The sequence below is a fragment of the Trachypithecus francoisi genome, unplaced genomic scaffold (assembly GCF_009764315.1).
Source record: "Trachypithecus francoisi isolate TF-2019V2 unplaced genomic scaffold, Tfra_2.0 Lachesis_group20, whole genome shotgun sequence".
Taxonomy (NCBI): Eukaryota; Metazoa; Chordata; class Mammalia; order Primates; family Cercopithecidae; genus Trachypithecus; species Trachypithecus francoisi.
Window position 1 is genome coordinate 40,994,660 of NW_022681466.1, and position 20,994 is coordinate 41,015,653.

At 37.1% G+C, this 20,994-nt stretch overlaps 1 protein-coding gene across 11 annotated transcripts in view; it reads left to right on the top strand.

The window, feature by feature from the left end:
• CEP112 (centrosomal protein 112) overlaps positions 1-20,994 on the top strand; it is a 564,728-nt gene that overhangs the window by 70,854 nt on the left and 472,880 nt on the right. The window lies entirely within an intron of this gene.

Here is a 20,994-nt window from a genome sequence, read left to right on the forward strand (position 1 = left end):
ATTTATTATAAATACTATCTTATATGCAATTTAACATTTTACATGAGTTTGTAAGAACTCTATATAAAGACTGTGAATGGTAGCATTTATTTTTCTTTTGGATGGATATTCCATAAGCTTTTTAAGTGTTCTGCTATTTTTGGACATCTGAGTTGCTCCCAGTTTGTTTAACACAAGTAATTTTGCAGTAAAATTCCTTGTAAGAATCTTTTTATACGTATTTAGTTACTTTCTTAGCTTACATTACATCTTTGGTACATCTTTTGGTACAAGGTTTGTACCAATTTCAACCAGCAGTATCAGTTGTCCATTTTCTTCACCAGCAGTATATCAGTTGTCCATTTTCCACCTATTCACTGACATTAGGGATTGTTATTTCAAAAAACTTAAAACCTTTTTACTAATAAGGGTCTTTAATGAAAGCAGTGCTTTAGGGAAATTGACTTAGTGGGATTAGGAAAGTTCTATTGGATATGAGTAGAAATGGAGAAAAGGTCCTGATTATCCTTTAGGTCTTTTTTTTCTTTTTCTTTCTTTCTTTCTTTTTTTTTTTTTTTTTTTTTTTGAGACAGAGTCTTCCTGTGTTGCACAAGCTGGAGTGCAGTGGTGCTATCGTGGCTTACTGCAACCTCTGCCTCCCAGGTTCAAGCAATCCTCCTGCCTCAGCCTCCCAAGTAGCTGGGATTACAGGTGCGTGCCACCATGCCTGGCTAATTTTTATATTTTTAGTAGAGATGGGGATTTCACCATGTTGGTCAGGCTGGTCTCGAACTCCTGACCCTCAGGTGATCTGCCCACCTCGGCCTCCCAGAGTACTGGGATTACAAGCATGAGCCACTGCGCCTGGCCGTTTTAGGTCTTTATAGTGGACTCCATGTTAGTATGATTGCTGGGAGGAGGGAAAGGTAAAAAGGAAAAACTTTTGAGAGAGTAAAATGTGCTAAGTGACTGATCGAAAGACTGAACCGAAGGGCATCTAAAGGCTTGGTTCTGAGAAATGGAAATGTTGGCCTTTTGTCAGTTAATTGACTGTCAGATGAGGGCGGACCCATTTTAAACGTTTTAATTTAGATAGTGGAGTTGAAAACTGGTAAGGTTAAATGGGGTAGTTCAAGGCCTAGAGTTTCTTGAGAGTAAAGAGCTGGAGTTATATGTTGGAGTCACACTGTTTGAGAAGGCAGCTGCACCCAGAAACTAGAACAGCTATAGTCTTTGGAGAGCTCGGAGAGTCAGGAGGTCTGAGTGGGGAGCAGAGTGAGGGAGGATGTCTGGCTCATGGAATGGGCACAGTTAGAAGGTTGGGAAATGGATAGGAAATTAAAGTAATGTGGACCTCCTATTAATTTTGGGAGTTTTCTAGAGAAAGAGAGAAGTAGAATTGATGAAAGGAGGATGATAAATCAAAAGAAAAACTTTTTCATGTTTTAAGGTGCAGGGGAAGTTGCCATTGGAGGGAAGTCCTGTTACCAGTGTGGGAGAAGAGCACAGGAAATCCTTCAGAAAGACAAATTCCTTTTGCCAGAGAGCAACATCAAAGTGGAAAGAAAATTCTGGAGCTATCCTTTTAAACTCGCCTTTTCCCTTAGCCACTTGAACCATGATATACATTACTTAGCACATAGAGTACTTTTCATGGTTGTTTAACTGTTCTGAGAATTAAATCTTTCTTGGTATAATAAAATTAAAATATAACATTTAAGATATTGTGAGGTAATACCTTAGAAGTAGGTCTGTCTAGGGTTTTGTTTCACATTTTTATTGTTCAAAGAATACAATAACAGTGTAAAATATAAAAGTCTTGCATTTTTATGTATTTATACCATATAGGCATTAATCAGGCTGAGCGATATCTCTTTATTACAGTAGAACAATTTAAGTATCCAATTTATTAGAAAGCTTAGATTTTGCTTTGATTTTAGTTTTGTATGAGAATGTGTGACTGGCTTTTTTCTTTCTTCCTCTGAGTGATCCATTAGTAGCTAGAGTTAATTTTTGTGCTCTGGACTATGGATACATTTTTTATATTATTGGTGTTCTTGTCAGCACCTTCATTCTGATGCATTAGATGTTGTAGAATTTGAATTGTCTAGTTTTTGTTAAAAAATCAAAATTTTCCCAAATATATTCTTTATTTTCCCAGAAATCAAATTCCCAAATATATTCTTTATTTTCCCAGGAGTATGTTAGTATTTTTTCTAGGAATACATAATTCAAGTAGAGATTTATTTATTAAAAACTAGCAATGATATTTTTCTCTTGTATTTTTTCTTAATATTTAGCCTTTTCAACATTTAGTCTTTGTGACGCTTTCTTGCTTTCTCAATATATTTTATACCTATTTCGTGTCTGACTCTCTAAGTCACAAGCTGAAAGGTTGTGCTTTGGGTATTCGCTATTTGTAAGTTCATCTGAGTACTTGCATGGATGGAGGCTTTGAAACATTCTCCCTTTAGTGACTCATGGATCATTGTGAAACACTCTATGTGTACCCATTTGAAAAGAAAACTTTAAAAAATATGTCTTATTTGGTTTTTCAAGTTTTAGATTCTATTATTTATTTTGTGATTAATATAATATCTTAAGATCTATGTCAGGAATATTGGAAATTTTTGATGTTGATTAGGGATTATTTGTAGTTTCCTTTTTAAAGTGCTGTAGTTTTAAGGTAGCAGGAAAATGTCCTAAGTATGTTCATTCTGGTTTCTAGAATGTGTTTGTGAATTTTCTTTGATAAGTGAGGCGTATAATATTAACATTCAATGAAAATCACAATCATGCAACAAGTTCCCTTTGAATTTAAATCCCTTTTTCTACTTTATAGGTATAGAAATGGATGGGAAACATTAGCTTGCTGAAACAATTGAAATCTGCCATTGAATGAAGCTTTTAAATTGGATCACTAAAAATCATGGTCATTGCTGACTGATGGTTTAAAAGAAAAATGACCATACATAGAAAGACCAACTTTTATCCTAAGAAAATTATGTTATTGTTACTCTTGTGTGGTAATTGAATTGATAATATTTTCTTTGCAATTCTAATTATACATAGATTTGTAGTCTTTGTTATTTTTTCCTTTTTCTCCTTTCTCTTCTCTTTTTTTTCTCTTCTTTTTTTCTTTTCCTCTTCTTCATGGGTCTTTATTGTAATTTACTTAAGGTACAGAGAAGGGAAATATGTTGTGTTCATTAACGGGGTACTTTGTGGTATGATTAGTTGGGACAGTTCTCATTAAGTAAGCATGTAATTTCAGCTGTCTTATCTAGTTTTATTTTAGGCAATTTCATTTTTTTTTTTTTTCATGTAGGTTAGAAACCTGCCCCTTTTCTTTTCTTTTTTCTCCTTTTCTTTTCTTTTTTTTTTCTTTTCTTTTGAGACAGGGTCTTGCTCTGTCACCCAGGCTAAAGTGCAGTGGCAAGACCATAGCTCACTGCAGACTTGAACTCATGGATTCAAGTGATCCTCTTGCCTCAGCCTCTTGAGTAGCTGGTGGTGCACACCACCATGCCTGACTCCTGTCCATTTCATACTACACAATGGTCTTGGAGAGAAACTGAGCTGAACATTCCGAGATTTTAGGCTTCTCATTCAGCTGTAGTTTTCCACAAATGAGTGAAAGCGTCAGATTTTGAGACTAGGACAAAGTTACCCGAATGAAGAAGAGTTATGAGAGTGGTTTACATAAAAAATTAATACTTTGATAAGACAAATTCTCTTTGTCTTTCTCTAGAGTATAAAAATATCTGGAAGTATCTACTCAAAATGGTAACTGCTAATTCCACATGGTAAAATATAAGCGCTTATTTTCTTAACATTTTAAATGTTTTTTAAGAATATTAAGTATTTATTATTCATAAAAAACAAAGCCATAACAGTATTTATAGCATTTTCCCCAAAGCTTGCATTTGGGGAGTGTAACTATATTCAGAGTTTTATTTGAGAAGTTGACATTTATTTCTTTTAAAAGTGAATGTAAACTTCTGGCCATGAGTAAATCTATTACAGCCAGGTTCTCCCACAACCAAGAATTCTGGACAAAATACAGAAAGCAAACCACCTGGGGACTCTGAAAAGTCAATAATAACAGGCCGATTGAGAGGGAAGTTGGACTATGAAGAATCACTGATACAGTGGCAGGAAGTTTCCTGGTTTTCTGTTTGTGTTTTTTTCTTCCTTAACTCCCAACTTTGACTCCATGGTGGGCCAAACTGAGGGATTGTGTAGCAGGCGTGGATGGCAGAAACTTACAGAGCAGTCCATCTTTTTGGCCAGAGAAGTGGGAGAATGGAAGAATGTGAGGGGATTTTTTTTTTTTTTAATTTCCTGGCCCTGCCTCTACACCAGCCCCAGTAGAAAAACTATGCTATTGTGGTCTAAGGGCAGCAGTTAGCGCCCATCTGTTTGGATAGATCAACAGATAAAAGAAACCTCTGTTCATGCAAAGAATTGGGAGGAACATTTTATATACTATTTTTTTCCTATGTCTTTTCGCTTGCTATTATACTTTGCTCTGAGAGTGGGCCCAGTCACATGGAACTGTGCAGTAGTGCAGTGAGGTTCCTTCAGAGTTTGAAGGAACCTCATCATTTTGGCCAGTGGGACTGAGAAAGAAGATGTCAGAGCCAGAGAGGTATGCAGGGAAATCCAGGACTGGAAAGAGTGGGAGAAGGGGATTGCTAGTTCTGTGCGTGAACCAATACAAGTTCCAGTCTTTCTCCAAGGTGGACACATGTGGAACACACCCCCCAAATCATAGTCTCATAGAAGTCTTAGAGAACTGAATTATGATATAAACTATTGCCCTAGTCCCAGACCACCCCAAGTGGTACATGTGAGGGGCAGACTCAAATGACATAGTAAAGACTTCAAACTTGGAACTGACACCAGAGCTTCTGTCCATAGAAGGAGAGATGGAATTTGCAGACTGATCTGAATGCAGTTGATTGTCCCCTGAGACAAACAAACAAGCATCACCATTTTTCAGAACCCCACAATATAATTATAATGATTAAGATGTTAATTTTTCAGATCATAGAGAATTAAACTAGAGATTGGCAACAAATTATTTGGGAAATCCACAAAGATTTAGAAATTAACACACTTCTGAATAATCCAGGGGTAAAAGAAAAAATCTTAAGGGAAATGAGAAAATATTTTAAATGACAACACAACATATCTAAATGTGTGAGATGCAGCCAAAGTAGGTTTCATTGGGAAATGTACAGCATGAAATAGTTATTTTAGAAAAGAAGAGGGGGGTTCTATTTCTAGAATGGTAGCATGAGGAGCTCCACAGATGTGCTCTGTAGCAAAACAAGCATCATTGGTAACTGGTAATTAAAAGTCTCTGGAAATTGTCCTAAAGGCATAGAGCAAATGAAGACATTTATTCAAGAAAATCAACTATAGCTTGGTAAGAACAGCAAGAGTTTTTGGCACGTGAACCATGACTTGCTTTCACTTTTCCCCTGTTCCTCCTCAAGCTCAGCTTCGCAGAAATTCCATTCCCAGTGGGTGTGGCAAAGAGGATGAAGTTTCTCTCCCCTCAGCTCCCAATCGAGGGATACAATATCGTATTGGGAGGGGCATGCTGCCGAATTTCTTACCCCTTTGAAGTCTGAGTGGAGGTGGCTAAATTCCTCGTGAGTGAAGCTTTGTGGTTGGGGGAGAGGGCTGTCTTCCTCCACTCAGCCAAGACTGATAGGGCAGAAGCTTTACCCCAGACACAGTAGGTCAAGAATACTGTGGCCTTGATTGTCTTTACCTCGACTTGTTCATAGGATAGAGATTTCACTCCAGGAGCCGCAAACCAGGAACAGGAAAGCTACTCCCTCTGCATAGTGCCTAGTGTAGTAGCTCAGAGATTTTTGCACAGGGGGAGAGGCAGTCTGAAGATCAGTGAGATAAGAAGCTCTCCTCCAAGAAATGGACTAATGGAAACAGTGTGGGAAGTTCAAGCCTAAGGATGCTCTAGAAAACAGTGGAGATTTTAGTGGTCAACAAATAAGAGGAGTCTGGTAGTTCCTACTAATTAACAGCAATAAGCTAAACCACAGGCTAGTACATTCACCAGAGAGAACCAGGGACAGAGACAGCTAAGAAGAGTCCTCCTGGGGTCAGAACAATTCTCAGAGACTACCTCAGCATCTATCTCTGCCTGAATTTAATTGAATCAGGCTATGGAGCAATTTATGACCCAGGGTATTATTGAAAATAATAGAACAAATGGCCAGCAATTAGTAGACATAAGAGCTCAGTGTGATATCACATTAGATATACAGTTTAATAAAAAGATAAGGGGAAAAAACAGTTAGAGGAGTCCTGCTGAATCCACTGTCATCACAGGTGATTGTGTGCATGCCCAAGGCTGCATGCACTGAGGGGTGACTCCAAAGTCTTCACACTGTGGGAGAAATATACTTTATGAAATAGTCTAGCCAAGCCACTAATCAAATAAACAAATGAAAACAACTAAAGTTACTCATGGAGAGGGGAATCAGTGTCCAAAGTTACTACATGATATTACCTAAAATGTCCAGTTTTCAAGAAAAAAAATTACAAGACATGCAAAGAAACAGGAACGTATGGCCCTTATACAGAGAAAAATCATGCAACAGAAATGGCCTGTGAGAGGGTCGAGAGACCAGATTTAACAAACAAAGACTTCAAAATAGCCATTATAAATGTGTTCAAAGAACCAAAGGAAACGATGTTTAAAGAAGTAAAGAAAGCTGTGATGGGCCGGGCGTGGTGGCTTATGCCTGTAATCCCAGCACTTTGGGAGGCTGAGGTGGGCCGATCACAAGGTCAAGAGATCAAGACCATCCTGGCTAACATAGTGAAACCCCATCTCTATTAAAAATACAAAAAGTTAGCTGGGCATGGTGGCGCACACCGGTAGTCCCAGCTACTCAGGAAGCTGAGGCAGGAGGATCACTTAAACCTGGGAAGTGGAGGTTGCAGATAGCCGAGTTGCACCACTGCACTCCAGCCTTGACGACAGAGCGAGATTCCATCTCAAAAACAAAAACAAAAAAAACAGAAAGCTGTGACGACCATATCTCATCAAATACAGAATATCCTAAAGAGATTTAAATTGTAAAAAAGAACCAGAGCTGGGCACAGTGGCATGCACCTATAGTTCCAGCTCCTCAGGAGGCAGAGGAGGGAGGATTGCTTGAGCCCAGGAGTTTGAGGCTGTAGTGTGCTGTGATCATATCTGCGAATAGCCAATGTACTCCAGTCTGTTCAACATGGTGAGAACCCCATTGCTAAAAACAAAAAGCAAAAAAAAAAAAAAGCAGATGGAAATTACAGTGTTAAACAGTATAACCTAAGTGAAAAATTCACTATGGGGGCTCAGCAATAGATCTGAACTGGCAGAAGATTCAGTGAACTTGAAGATAGATTGATAGAGATTATGCGGGCCAAAGAAGAGAAAAAAAAGAATGCAGAAAAATGAACATTGCCTCAGGTAAATGTGGGATACCATTAAGTGCACCAACATATGTGTAATGGGTGTACCAGAACAAGAGGAGACAAAGGAGCAGAAAATATGTTTGAAGAACAATTGGCTGCAAAATTTCTAATTTGGTGAGAAGCATCAATTTGCACATCCAAAAAGCTCAATGCACTTCAAGTTTAAATATAAAGAGTCACACCTAGCAACAGTACTAAAATTGCTGAGAAACAAAGAGAAAATCTTTTTTTTGAGACGAAGCATTGCTTTTGTTGCCCAGGCTAGAGTGCAATGGCACAATCTCAGCTCACTGCAACTTCTGCCTCCCAGGTTCAAGTGATTCTCCTGCCTCAGCCTCCCGAGTAGCTGGGATTACATACAGGCAGGCGCCACCACACCCGATTCATTATTTGTATTTTTAGTAGAGATGGGGTTTCACCATGTTGGTCAGACTGGTCTCAAACTCCTGACCTCAGGTGATCCCCCGCCTCGGTCTCCCAAAGTGCTGGGATTACAGGCTTGAGCCACAGCACCTGGCCGACGAAGAGAAAATCTTGAAAGCACCAAGAGAGAAAAGAAAAGAAGAAAGTTCTAAATTATGAATCTAAGCCCCCATCTAAAGAAACTGGTGAAAGAACAAGTTAAACCCAAAGTAAGCAGATGAAGGAAATAATAAAGATTACAGTAGAAATCAATGAAATTGAACACAAAAAAGCAATAAAGAAAATCAGTGAAACCAAAAGCTGGATTTTTAAGTGATGAATGGAATCAATGAACTTTTAGCCAGACTGACAAAGAATGAAAAGAAGAATGGATTTGCTAGTATCAAGAATGAAAGAGGAGATATCATTACAGACACTGTAGATACTCAAAGTATAATAAGAGATTACTGCAAGCAACTCTATGGGCATAAATTTGACACTGTAGATGAAAGGGAAAAAGTCCTTGAGCAACACAGACTACCAAAATTAAGATGAAATAGATAACCTGAATAGTCCTATAGCTATTAAATAAATACAATTTGTATTTTAAAACCTCCCAACAGACCGGGTGCAGTGACTCACACCTGTAATTCTAGCACTTTGGGAGGCCAAGGCGGGCAGATGACCTGAGGCTAGGAGTTCGAGACCAGCCTGGCCAACATGGTAAAACTTTGTCTCTACTAAAAATACAAAAATTAGCTGAGTGTGGTAGCATGTGCCTGTAGTCCTAGCTGCATGGGAGGCTGAAGCAGGAGAATTGCCTGAACCCAGGAGGTGGAGGTTGCAATGAGCTGAGATCGTGCCACTGCACTCCAGCCTGGGCGATGGAGCGAGACTCCATCTCAAAAACAAAAACAAAAGCCTCCCAACAAAGCAAACTTGAGGGCTGCATGGTTTCACTGACAAATTTAATCAAAAAATTAAGGGAGAAATAATACCAACTCTATACCATCTCCACCAGAAGAGGGAACACTTTCCAGCTCGTGTTGTGAGGCCAGTTTCATCTTAGGGAGATATTCACATATCTGGCAAATACCTTTATCCAGAATATATAAAGATTCTTAAACCTCAACAATAAGAAAACAATCTAATTAAAAGATGGGACAAAAGATACTGTGATGAGACACCACCACACACCTATTATAGTGGTGAAAACAAACAAAGACCTGACAATGCAAAATACTGGCGAGGATGAGAAGCAACTGGAACCCTCACCTCTTGCTGCAAAATATTACTTGGAAAACAGTTGGCACTTAAAAAAAATTAAAACACATTTATCACATGACCCAGCAATCTCACTCCTAAGTATTTACTCAAGTGTGATGAAAGTCTGTGTTCACACAAAAACCTTAAATGCAAGTATTTATAACAGCTCTCTCCTCTTTTTTAGTAATTGTTCAAAACTGCAAATAGTCCTAAATGCCTCTCAACTGGAGACTGGATAAACAAATTATATGTGCATCTATACAATGGAATACTTTTTAGTAATGAAAAGGACTCAATTACCAAATCACACAAAAAAGTGGATGAATTTCAAATATATTATATTGAATGAAAAGGCTAAATTGAATGAAAGTAGACTAAAAAGGCTGTTTTTTTTTTTTTTAAATTGCATTTATATGGTATTGTGGAAATGGTAAAACTATAAGGATGGAGAACAGGTTAGTAGTTTCTAGGTGTTGAGCTAGAATTTGGCCACAAGGGTATAAATGGCACTAGGGATTTTTATTTTATTTTAAGTTCCAGGGTACATGTGCAGGATGTGCAAGTTTGTTATATATGTGTGCCATGGTGGTTTGCTGCACCTACTAACCCAACACTTAAGCCCAGCATGCATTAGCTCTTTTTTCTAATGCTCTCCCCACAACCCTCTAGCCTCCCCCGACAGGCCCCAGTGTGTGTTAGTCCCTTCCCTGTGTCCACGTATTCTCACTGTTCAGCTTCCACTAATAAGTGAGAACATGTGCTGTTTGGTTTTCTATTCCTGTGTTAGTTTGCTGAGGATACTGGCTTCCAGCTTCGTCCATGTCCCTGCAAAGGACATGATCTTTTTTCTTTTTATGGCTGCACAGTATTCTCTGGTATATATGTAACGCATTTACTTTATCCAGTTTATCATTGATGGGCATCTGAGTTGGTTCCATGTCTTTGCTATTGTGAATAAGAACTAGGGATTTTTTTTTTTTTGGTTTGATGGAACTATTTTTTTTTTATAAAATTTTAAATTATGGATACATATTAGTTCATATTTATGGGGACATGTGATATTTTGATACAAGCATACCATGTGTTATAATCAAATGAGAGTAATTTCGATATCATTTACCTCAAACATGTACCATTTCTTTGTGTTAGGAATATTTCAATGCCATTTTTCAGTCATTTTGAAATATACAGTAAGTTATTGTTAACTATAGTTACCCTACCATGCTACTGAACAGTAGATTTTATTCCTTCTATCTAGCTATATTTTCGTACCTATTTGCCAGCCCCTATTTAACCCTCATTCCCCACTATCCCTCCCAGCTTCTGGTAACCATCATTCTATTTTATACCTCCATGAGTTCATTTTATTTTTTATAGCTAGCACATTAGCACATATGAGTGAGAACATGTGATATTCGTCTTCTGTGCTTGCCTTATTTCATTTAACATAATGTCCTCCAGTTCTATTCATGTTGTTGCAAATGACAGTATTTCATTCTTATGGCTAAATAATATTCAATTGTGTATATATACCACGTTTTCTTTATCCATTTATCCTTTGATGGGCAATTAGATTGATTCCATATCTTGGCTACTGTGAATAGTGCTGCAGTAAACATGGGAGGTTACCAGACATGCAATAATCTGTCCCATGTTTATTACAGCACTGTTAGATATCTCTTCCATATACTGATTTCCTTTCTTTCGGATGTAGACCCAGCATTGGGATTGATGGATCTTATGGTAGTTCTATTTTTAGTTTTCTGGGAACGTCCATACTGTTCTCCATAGTGGCCGTGCTAATTTACATTCCCACCACCAGTGTCTGGGCGCTCCCCTTTCTCCACATGCTCGCCAGCATTCTTTATTGCCTGTTATTTTGATACAAGCCATTTTAACTGATGTGAGATGGTATCTCATTGTGGTTTTGATGTGCATTTCTTTTGTGATTAATGATTTGAGTATTTTTTTCATATACCTGCTGGCCATTTGTATGTCTTCTTCTGAAAAGTGTCTATTGAGATCTACCCATTTAAAAATGAGGGTTTTTTTCCCCCCTATTAAGTTGTGTGAACTCTTTATATATTTTGGTCATTAATCCCATGTCAGATGCTTAGTTTGCAAATATCTCCCATTTTGTGGGTTGTCTCTTCACTTTGTTCATTGTTTCCTTTGCTGTGCAGAAGCTTTTTAGCTTGATGTGGCCCATCTGTCCATTTTTGCTTTGGCTGTTTGTGCTTTTGAGGTCTTGCTCAAATAATCTTTGCAGAGACCAACATCCTGGAGTGTTTCTCCAGCAGAACTGTTTTCATTGTATTTTGCTGGTTATACCACTGTATTCTTTTGTCAAAGCTCACAGAGCCATAGAGTGAATTTAAATTTAAAAAATTAAAAAAGTTAATATATTCTGTTCTTTCCATGAGGAGTCAGCCATGAGCAACATTTTATTTTTTTTTGTCTTGTGTTTTATTTATTGTTTTAAAGAAAAAGAAAGAAATTATTTGTGCTCCTGACCTGCAAGGATATATTCTATTTATAGCTATAGTTAACGATGGGTAAAAGAGCTGAAGCCTATCAGAGTGACTAATAATTTCTCTTTTTCTATGTAGTATGTTTCCTTTTAAAAACCATGATTCACCTAGAGTTATCTTTTTGAAAGAACTAAAAAAAATTTTGAGGCTGAGTGGGGTGGCTCACAACTGTAATCCCAGCACTTTGGGAGGTCAAGGTGGGCGGATCATGAGGTCAAGAGATCCAGACCATTCTGGCCAACATGGTGAAACCCTGTCTCTACCAAAAATACAAAAATTAGTTGGGATGGTGGCATGTACTTGTAGTTCCAGCTACTTGGGAGGCTGAGGCAGGAGAATTGCTTGAACCCGAGAGGCGGAGGTTGCAGTGAGCCAAGATTGCGCCACTGCTTTCCAGCCTGGCAACAGAGCAAGACTCTGTCTCAAAAAATAAATTAATTAATTTTAAAAAAAAGGAGATTGGAGAAATTACTGTGCTTCATATATTATTTTTAATACGGTATGGCAGTTTCTAAAAGTGAATACAAGGTATGGTTCCGGAAGAAAGACCAACTGAAAAAATGGGATATGGATTTATAGACTCTTCAGATAGTCATGGGATAGTTATAAAACTGATTTAATTGGGGCATAAATAAGTTCTAATTAAATGAGTTCATTTAAATAAAGCTAGACAGTAACATCAAAAGTTCCCTTTCCATGTTTTCACCTGAAAGCTTAAAATGAAGTACACACTCCTGAATAGCTTTGTGTAAAAACAGTAATGAAAATCAAGTGCAGACTAAAATAAATAATGGTTAAAATTTGACAAAGCATTCTGTGATGTGCCTAAAGTGATACTGAGGATCAAAGATCCCTTATTTAATTTAATCAATTAAAAAAATAAACTAAGCCAAAATTTAAAAAAGCATACAAGAAACAATCAAAATTTTCCCCAAAGCATTAGAACTAATCAATGCAACAGAAGCTGGATCTTTGCAAAGAACAATAAAACAGAAAACTTATGATGTCTTTAGTGTGATCTAGAAACAAGAGAGAGGACAAAAAAACAATGTTAATTGTTGAAAAGAGATCATAATGGTAGATACAGAGCTCTCACAATTATAGGTAAGCACTGTATCTGCTGGTATATAAAATGAATCAGTGTGTAAGGAACATTACAAATTTCGAGGAAAAGTTGGTAAATACTTTTTTCATTACTTACCCTTCCCTTGTCTTGTAGTTGGGTCAATTTTTTTCTAACCCTCTGCTGGGTCAAAATTTTCTTCCTCTGTTCTTCCTGCAAGAAATGTGGGAAGCCTGGCCATTGTACTCAGTGTGGCCTTCATTTTGGGGCTGATTGAGACCTGCTTTAGCCTTCATTTCGGGGCTTGTTGAGGGCAGCTGTCACATTAGCCCCAAAATGAAGGCCACACTGAGTACAATGGCCAGGCTTCCCACATTTCTGTCACCCAGGCTGGAGTGCAGTGGCGTGATCTCTGCTCGCTGCAGCCTCTGCCTCCCAGGTTTAAGTGATTCTCCTACTTCAGCTTCCTGAGTAGCTAGGATTATAGGTGTCTGCCACCATGCCCAGCTAATTTTTATACTTTTAGTAGAGACAGGGTTTTGCCATGTTGGCCAGGCTGGTCTCGAACTCCTGACCTCAGATGATCCATCTGCCTTGGCCTCCTACAGTGTTGGATTACAGGCATGAGCCACCGCGCCTGTCCGGGTAATTTTTTTTTTTTTGTAATTAAAAAAAGTGGCCATTCTTGAGAGTAGTTAGTGACAATGTATTGTGTGGTTTTATTATGTGTTTTCCTGATGACTAATAAAGTTAGGTGCATTTTAATATGTTTATTGTCAATTTGGATAGCCTCTCAGAGTAATGTGTTTACTGAAAGCTTTGTCAGTTTCCCTGTTGTCTGCCTTTTTTCCTATTCCTATGTAAGTGCTTTTTCTCTGTTCTGCGTAAGAATCCTTTTGGAATATAGTATTATAAATTTTCTGTGGAAAATGGTTTTAAAGTTCTAAAATACTGACTTAAGAACATAATTTTGGAGCATATTCAATTCGGTGTTGAAGAGTGAATTAATTTTGTTCTATGGAGAGAGTTTTGTCACTTCTGACTGATGCTGTGATTTAAAAACATTTATTTTAGTTGTGTTGCTGGTAATATATTGCTTGACAAAGTCCTTCTCTCTAAGATAGTATATCAGATAAAGTGCCTTTTAATTTTTCTGGAAATGTAAAACTTCTCTATTTGATAACCATTACTTTATAAGAGGTTCTTTGCTTATGTCAGTTTGACCAAATGCCAAGTAATTTTAAAAAACAAGTGGACAGAAAACCCTAACAACCAACAAACAAGTCTGCTACAAAAATAAACAAAATAAAATGTCAAAAGCCAGTTTTCATTAAAAAGTATTCAGATGTCTGTTTTCATGTCTAGCCTAAGTTATTACATATTTTATTATTGTGATTCTGTTTGCCTGTTAAGCAAGAAATGTGCAGACATGTTATTTATTCGTGCCATTGGAACTTAATTATTTTCAGCTTTGCTTTCTATACAATATTTTCTTTGACTTCGGTGTTTCATTTAAGTCCTTTTTATTTTCCATTTTGGACATTTATTGTGGTATTTTTTTTTTGAGGTAGTATGAGAGAACAAGAACTTTTCTAAAAGAGCATAAAAAAAGTAAATGTTAAGACTGTTTACAGATTGCTTCAAGTTCCATGTTACTTGTGGATTACAAAGTGGGAACATTGAACTTCAAAGCACATCTGGCTGCTGTTACAAAATCAGAAAAGAGATTGCTTATTTCCCCCAAATAGACTCAAGAACATGCTTTACCATGAATAATTTCCAATGCATATTAAAATGGTTATGAAATAAACCCAGTGTATTGTAAATGAATAACAACATAATTCACTGTTGTTTACAGTGTTTATTATTGCTTTAAAAAATCAGAATACACATTTTCTATTTATTTGTCAACTTGAGAAAGGAAATTTATGATGCTAGAATGAGTCTTTAGCGTCTTTATTTAATGGCTTTTAAAGATGAAGAGAATGAAATAGGAGTTACTTCTGCATAGTTGAAATGCTACATTGTAATTAGCTGAACCAATATTTTGTACCCTGCTTGTAAATGTAGAGCTGAATAAAAATAAATCACAGATGGTTTTCTTGGCTTTTGGTTTTAAATTTTAAACTTAATTAGAGCTTGAGCATCTTTGAAAGTTCCTGTTTCCTCTTTATTTTTTCCTTTATATTTGATTCTGCTTCATGAATTAGTTTTTTGTATATTTGCAGAATTGCATGTATCTTTGAAGAACTTACTTTCTATGCTGCTTTATACAAAACCCTGCAACATTCCAAAAATAAAGAATTATCACCTAATATATGTGTATATATATACATATACATATACATATATATACCTTCAGCCGGTACATATTTAATTGCCTGACTTTGCTTCCTGCTGGAAATTTGCTGCCTCCATTTTTCAAGTTGCAGTGTGTATATGGCACTGTGCTACTTATTTTTATTTTATTTTATTTATTTACTTTTTTTTTGAGATGGAGTTTGGCGCTTGTTGCCCAGGGTGGAGTGCAATAGTGCGATCTCATCTCACTGCAACCTCTACCTCCCAGGTTCAAATGAGTCTCCTGCCTCAGCCTCCAGAGTAGCTGGGATTATGAGATGGAGTTTCACTCTGGCGCCCAGGCTGGAGTGCAATGGTACGATCTTGGCTCACTGAAACCTCTGCTTCTTGGGTTCAAGCGATTCTCCTGCCTCAGCCTCTGAAGTAGCTAGGATTACAGGTGTGCGCACCACCACGCTCTGCTGATTTTTAAAAAAATTTTTAGTAGAGACAGGGTTTTGCCATGTTGGCCAGGCTGGTCTTGAACTCCTGACCTCTAGTGATCCACCTGCCTTGGTCTCCCAAAGTGCTGAGGTTACAAGCGTGAGCCACCACACCAGGCTGGTACTGTGTTATTTATTGAAGAATATGTGCATTTCTCTGGTACCATGTTGAGGTAGATTGTATTATTATCTTAATAATTGTTTCCCAGAGTAAAAGTACCAATTCATATACGCCACTAGTAGTGTTTCACATCTTGAACATTTTTATTGTAAATTTTTAATTTATGCCAATCTATAAAATTGTAAAATATCACCTCATTGTGATATTACTTTATATTTTTTATATTTGTAAGTATATTGACCATATTTTATTTTATTTTATTTATTTTTTTTGAGACGGAGTCTCGCTCTGTCGCCCAGGCTGGAGTGCTGTGGCCGGATCTCGGCTCACTGCAAGCTCCGCCTCCCGGGTTCACGCCATTCTCCTGCCTCAGCCTCCCGAGCAGCTGGGACTACAGGCGCCCACCACCTCGCCCGGCTAGTTTTTTTGTATTTTTTAGTAGAGACGGGGTTTCACCGTGTTAGCCAGGATGGTCTCGATCTCCTGACCTCGTGATCCACCCGACTCGGCCTCCCAAAGTGCTGGGATTACAGGCTTGAGCCACCGCGCCCGGCCGACCATATTTTATATGTTTATGAGCCATTCATAATTCCTCATCAGTGAAATGTGCCCTAAGTATTTTTCCGCATTTTTTTCAAGTCTGTTGACATCTTTTTTTCATTGAATTTTTTTTTTTTTTTTTTTTTGAGACGAAGTCTCACTCTTGTCCACCAGGCTGGAATGCGATGGCGTGATCTTGGCTCACTGCAACCTCCACCTCCCAGGTTCAAGCGATTCTCCTGCCTAAGCCTCCCAAGTAGCTGGGACTACAGGTGCCTGCTACCACGCCCAGCTAATTTTTGTATTTTTAGTAGAGACGGGGTTTCACCATGTTGGCCAGACTGGTCTCGAGCTCCTCATGTCAGGTGATCTGCCCACCTTGGCCTCCCAAAGTGCTGGGATTACAGGCGTGAGCCATCGCACCCAGCCTTTTCATTGGTTTTTAAAGGCCTTGTTTACATGTTTTGGAGACTAATCATTTGTGCAAACATCTCTCAGTTTATGACTTGTTTTTATTATTTTCTTGATGATATATTTTTTGGAGAGGTTCTTAAAATGGTCAAGTTTATTAGTTTCTCTCTTATTGATGCTTTTTTAAAACTTTATTTTAGGTTTAAGGGTACATGTGAAGGTTTGCTACATACACATGTCATCACCCAGGTGTTATGCCCAGTACCCAGTAGTTCCCTTTTCTTTCCTTCCCCTCCTCCCACCCTCCTCTCTCAAGTAGACCCCAGTGTCCATTTTTTCTTTCTTAGTGTTCATATGTTCTTGTCATTTAGCTCCCACTTATAAGTGGGGGCGTACAGTATTTGCTTTTCTGTTCCTATGTTTTTAATAGTTGGCTAAGTATAATAGCCTCTAGCTCCATTCATGTTCTTGCAAAAGAAATGATCTCGTTCTTTTTTATCACTGCATAGTATTCCGTGGGTATATGTACCACATTTTCTTTATCCAATCTGTCTTTGATGGGCATTTAGGTTGATTCCGTGTCTTTGCTATTGTGAATAGTACTGCAATGAACATTTGCGTGTGTCTTTACTGTAGAAGGATTTATATTCTTCTGGGTGTATATGCAGTAATGGGATTGCTGGTTCAAATGGTAGTTCTGCTTTTAGCTCTTTGAGCAATGGCCATACTGCTTTCCACAATGGTTGAACTAATTTACATTCCTATCAACAGTGTGTAAGTGTTCTTATTTCTCCACAACCTTGCCAGCATCTGTTACTTTTTAATTTTTTTTGTAGTAGCCATTCTGACTGGTGTGAGATAGTATCTCATTGTGGTTCTGATTTGCATTTCTCTAATGATCAATGATATTGAGCTTTTTTTCCATAGGCTTCTTGGTCACATGTATGTTTTCTTTTGAGAAGTGTCTGTTCATGTCCTTTGCTCACTTTTTAATGGGGTTGTTTGTTTTTCTCTTGTAAATTTGTTTAAGTTCCGTATTGATGCTGAATATTAAACCCTAGTCAGATGCAAACATTTTCTCCCATCCTGTAGGTTGTCTGTTTACTCTCTTGATAGTTTCTTTTGTGGTGCAGATGTGCAGAAGCTCCTAAATTTAATTAGATCCCACTTGTCAATTTTTGCTTTTGTTGCAATTGCTTTTGGTGTCTTTGTCATAAAATCTTTGCTAGGACCTATGTCCAGGATGGTATTGCCTAGGTTCTCTTCCAGGGTTTTTATAGTTTTGGGTTTTACATTTAAGTCTTTAATCCATCTTGGGTTGATTTTTTGTATTTATGCTTTTTTTTTTTTCATTTATTGTTTTAGCAAATCTTTTCTAGATTGAGGCCATAACATCATTCTTCTAAATTGTCTTCTGAAAGTTTTTATAATTCTGCTTTTAATGATAACATTTAATCCATTTATTATATATGGTGTGAGGAAGTGATCTGATTTTATATTCTTCTGTTTATTGAACACTCCATTCTTTTCTCAAAAATTGGCAATGCTAGATCTTTCACAAATCACATTATCAAATAAGTATACTTGAGTTTCTTTCTGCCAATTTCTAGTTGGTTCAATTTGTTTGTCTACATTACTATAGTTTTATTGTATCTTTTCTTTCTTTTTTTTTTTTTTGAGCCAGAGTCTCACTTCATTGCCAGGCTGGAATGCAGTGGCGCAATCTCTGCTCACTGCAACCTCCACCTCCCGGGTTCAGGTGATTCTCCTGCCTCAGCCTCCCGAGTGGCTGGGACTACAGTTGTGTGCAACCATGCCTGGCTAATTTTTTGTGTTTTTAATAGAGACAGGATTTCACTGTATTAGCCAGGATGGGCTCGATCTCCTGACCTCATAATCTGCCTGCCTCGGCCTCCCAAAGTGCTAGGATTACAGGTGTGAGCCACCGTGTCTGGACGGTTTAATTATATCTTTATAAATTGCCAATTGCCCCACTTTGATTTTTTTCATCAGGCATGTCTTGCCTACTTTTGCCCCATTTTTGTTTATATACATTTTATAAGGTCATTATAAGTTTTACAAAAACCCTGTTGGAATTCTGGTTTGGATCACATTTAATTGCTAGATCAACTTAAGAACTGACATTTTTTGCAACATTGAGACTGTCCAAAATGGATTCAACTGTCTATTTTTTTTTCAATCTTTAGCCCTAATCTTTTGATAAAGTTTATTTGCTCTATAAAGGTCTAGGGTATCATTTTGTCAGTTTATCTAGAATTGTGCAGTATATTAGAAATTATATCTTTGTAAACTCTTCTCCTAGATGATTTTTACTCATTTCAGAAATGGAGTTGATTTTTTTTAATGTAAAAAAAAAATTTAAATTTGTATGGGAGCATAGTAGGTATGTATATTTATGAGGTAAATGAGATATTTTGGTAACAGGCATATGATACATAATAATGACATCAGGATAAATGGGATATCTGTCATCTCAAACATTGATCCTTTATTTGTGTTACAAACCATCCAATTACACTCTTGCAGTTATTTAAAAAGTTCAATAAATTACTCTTGACTGTATCACCCTATCGTGCTATCAAATACTAGATCTTATTCATTCTCTCTAACTATATTTTTGTACCCATTAACCATACCCAGTTTCCCCAACCTCCTCTATCCTTCCCAGCCTCTGTGAACCATCATCCTACTGTCAATCTGCGGAGTTCAATTGTTTTAATTTTTAGCTCCCACAAATATTTGAGAACATGTGAAGTTTGTCTTTCTGTTCCTGGCTTATTTCACAGAACTTAATGATCTCCAGTTCCATCCAAGTTTTTGCAAATGACAGGATCTCATTCCTTTTTATGGCTGAATAGTACTCCATTATGTATAAGTAACACATTTTCTTTTTCCATTCATCTGTTGATGGCCACTTAGCTTGCTTCCAAATCTTCAGTATTGTGAACAGTGCTACAACAAAGATGGGCATGCAGGTATCTCTTTGATACACTGATTTCCTTTCTTTTGGGTATATACCTAGCAGTGGGATTGCTGGATCTATGTTAGTTCTATTTTTAGTTTTTTGAGGAACCTCTACCCTGTTTTCCATAGTGGCTGTACTAGTTTGCCACTATGGAAATTAACATTGTATAAAGGTTTTGTTTTCTCCACATCCTTGTCAGCATTTATTATTGCCTGTGTTTTGGATAGAAGCCATTTTAACTGGGGTGAGATGATATCTCATTGTAGTTTTGACTTCCATTTATCTGATGATCAGTAATGTTAAACATCTTCTCATATGCCTGTTTGACATTTGTATGTCTTCTTTTAAGACATGTATATTCAGATCTTTTGCCCATTTTCAAGTCAGATTATTAGTTTGTTTTCCTATAGAGTTGTTTGAGCTCCTTATATATTCTGGTTATTAATCCCTCGTCACAGGGGTAGTTTGCAAATATTTTCTCCCATTCTGTGGCTTGTCTCTTCATTTTTTGTGATTGTTTCCTTGGTTGTGCAGAAGCTTTTTAACATGATGAGATCCCATTTGTTTATTTTTGCTTGGTTGCCTGTGCTTGTGTGATATTTACTCAAGAAATCTTTGCCTACTCCGATGTCCTAGTGAGTTTCCCCAATGTTTTCTTTTAGTAGTTTCCTAGTTTGAGGTCTTAGATTTAAGTTTTTCCTACATTTTATTTGATTTTTATGTATGACAAGGGATAGGGCTCTAATTTCATTGTTTTGCATGTGGATATCCAGCTTTCCCAGCATCATTTATTGAGGAGACTATCCTTTCCCCATTGTATGTATTCTCGTGATCTTTGTCAAAAATAAGTTCCCTGTAAATATATGGATTGACTTCTGGGTTCTCTATCCTATTCCATTGGTGCGTGTGTCTGTTTTTATGCCAGTACCATGCTGTTTTGGTTACTGTGGCTCTGTAGTATAGTTTGAAGTCAGGTAATGTGATTCCTCCAGTTTTATTCTTTTTGCTCAGGATAGCTTTGGCTATTCTCAGTCTTTTGTTTTTTTGGTCCATATAAATATTAGTATTTTTTTTTCTATTTTTGTGAAGAATGTTGTTGGTATTTTTATAGTAATTGCCTTGACTCTGTAGATTGCTTTGGGTAGTATGGACATTTTAACAATTTTGATTCTTCCAATTCATGAACATGGAATATCTTCATTTTTTGTCACTTCTTCAAATTCTTGCATTAGTGTTTTATAGTTTTTGTTGTACTGATCTTTCACTCTTTTATTTAAGTTAATTTCTAGGTGTTTTATTTGTATCTATTGTAAATGGAATTTACATTCTTGATTTCTTTTTCAGGTTGTTTGCAGTTGGCATATAGAAATGCTATTAATTTTTGTATGTTGATCTTGTATTCTGCAACTTTA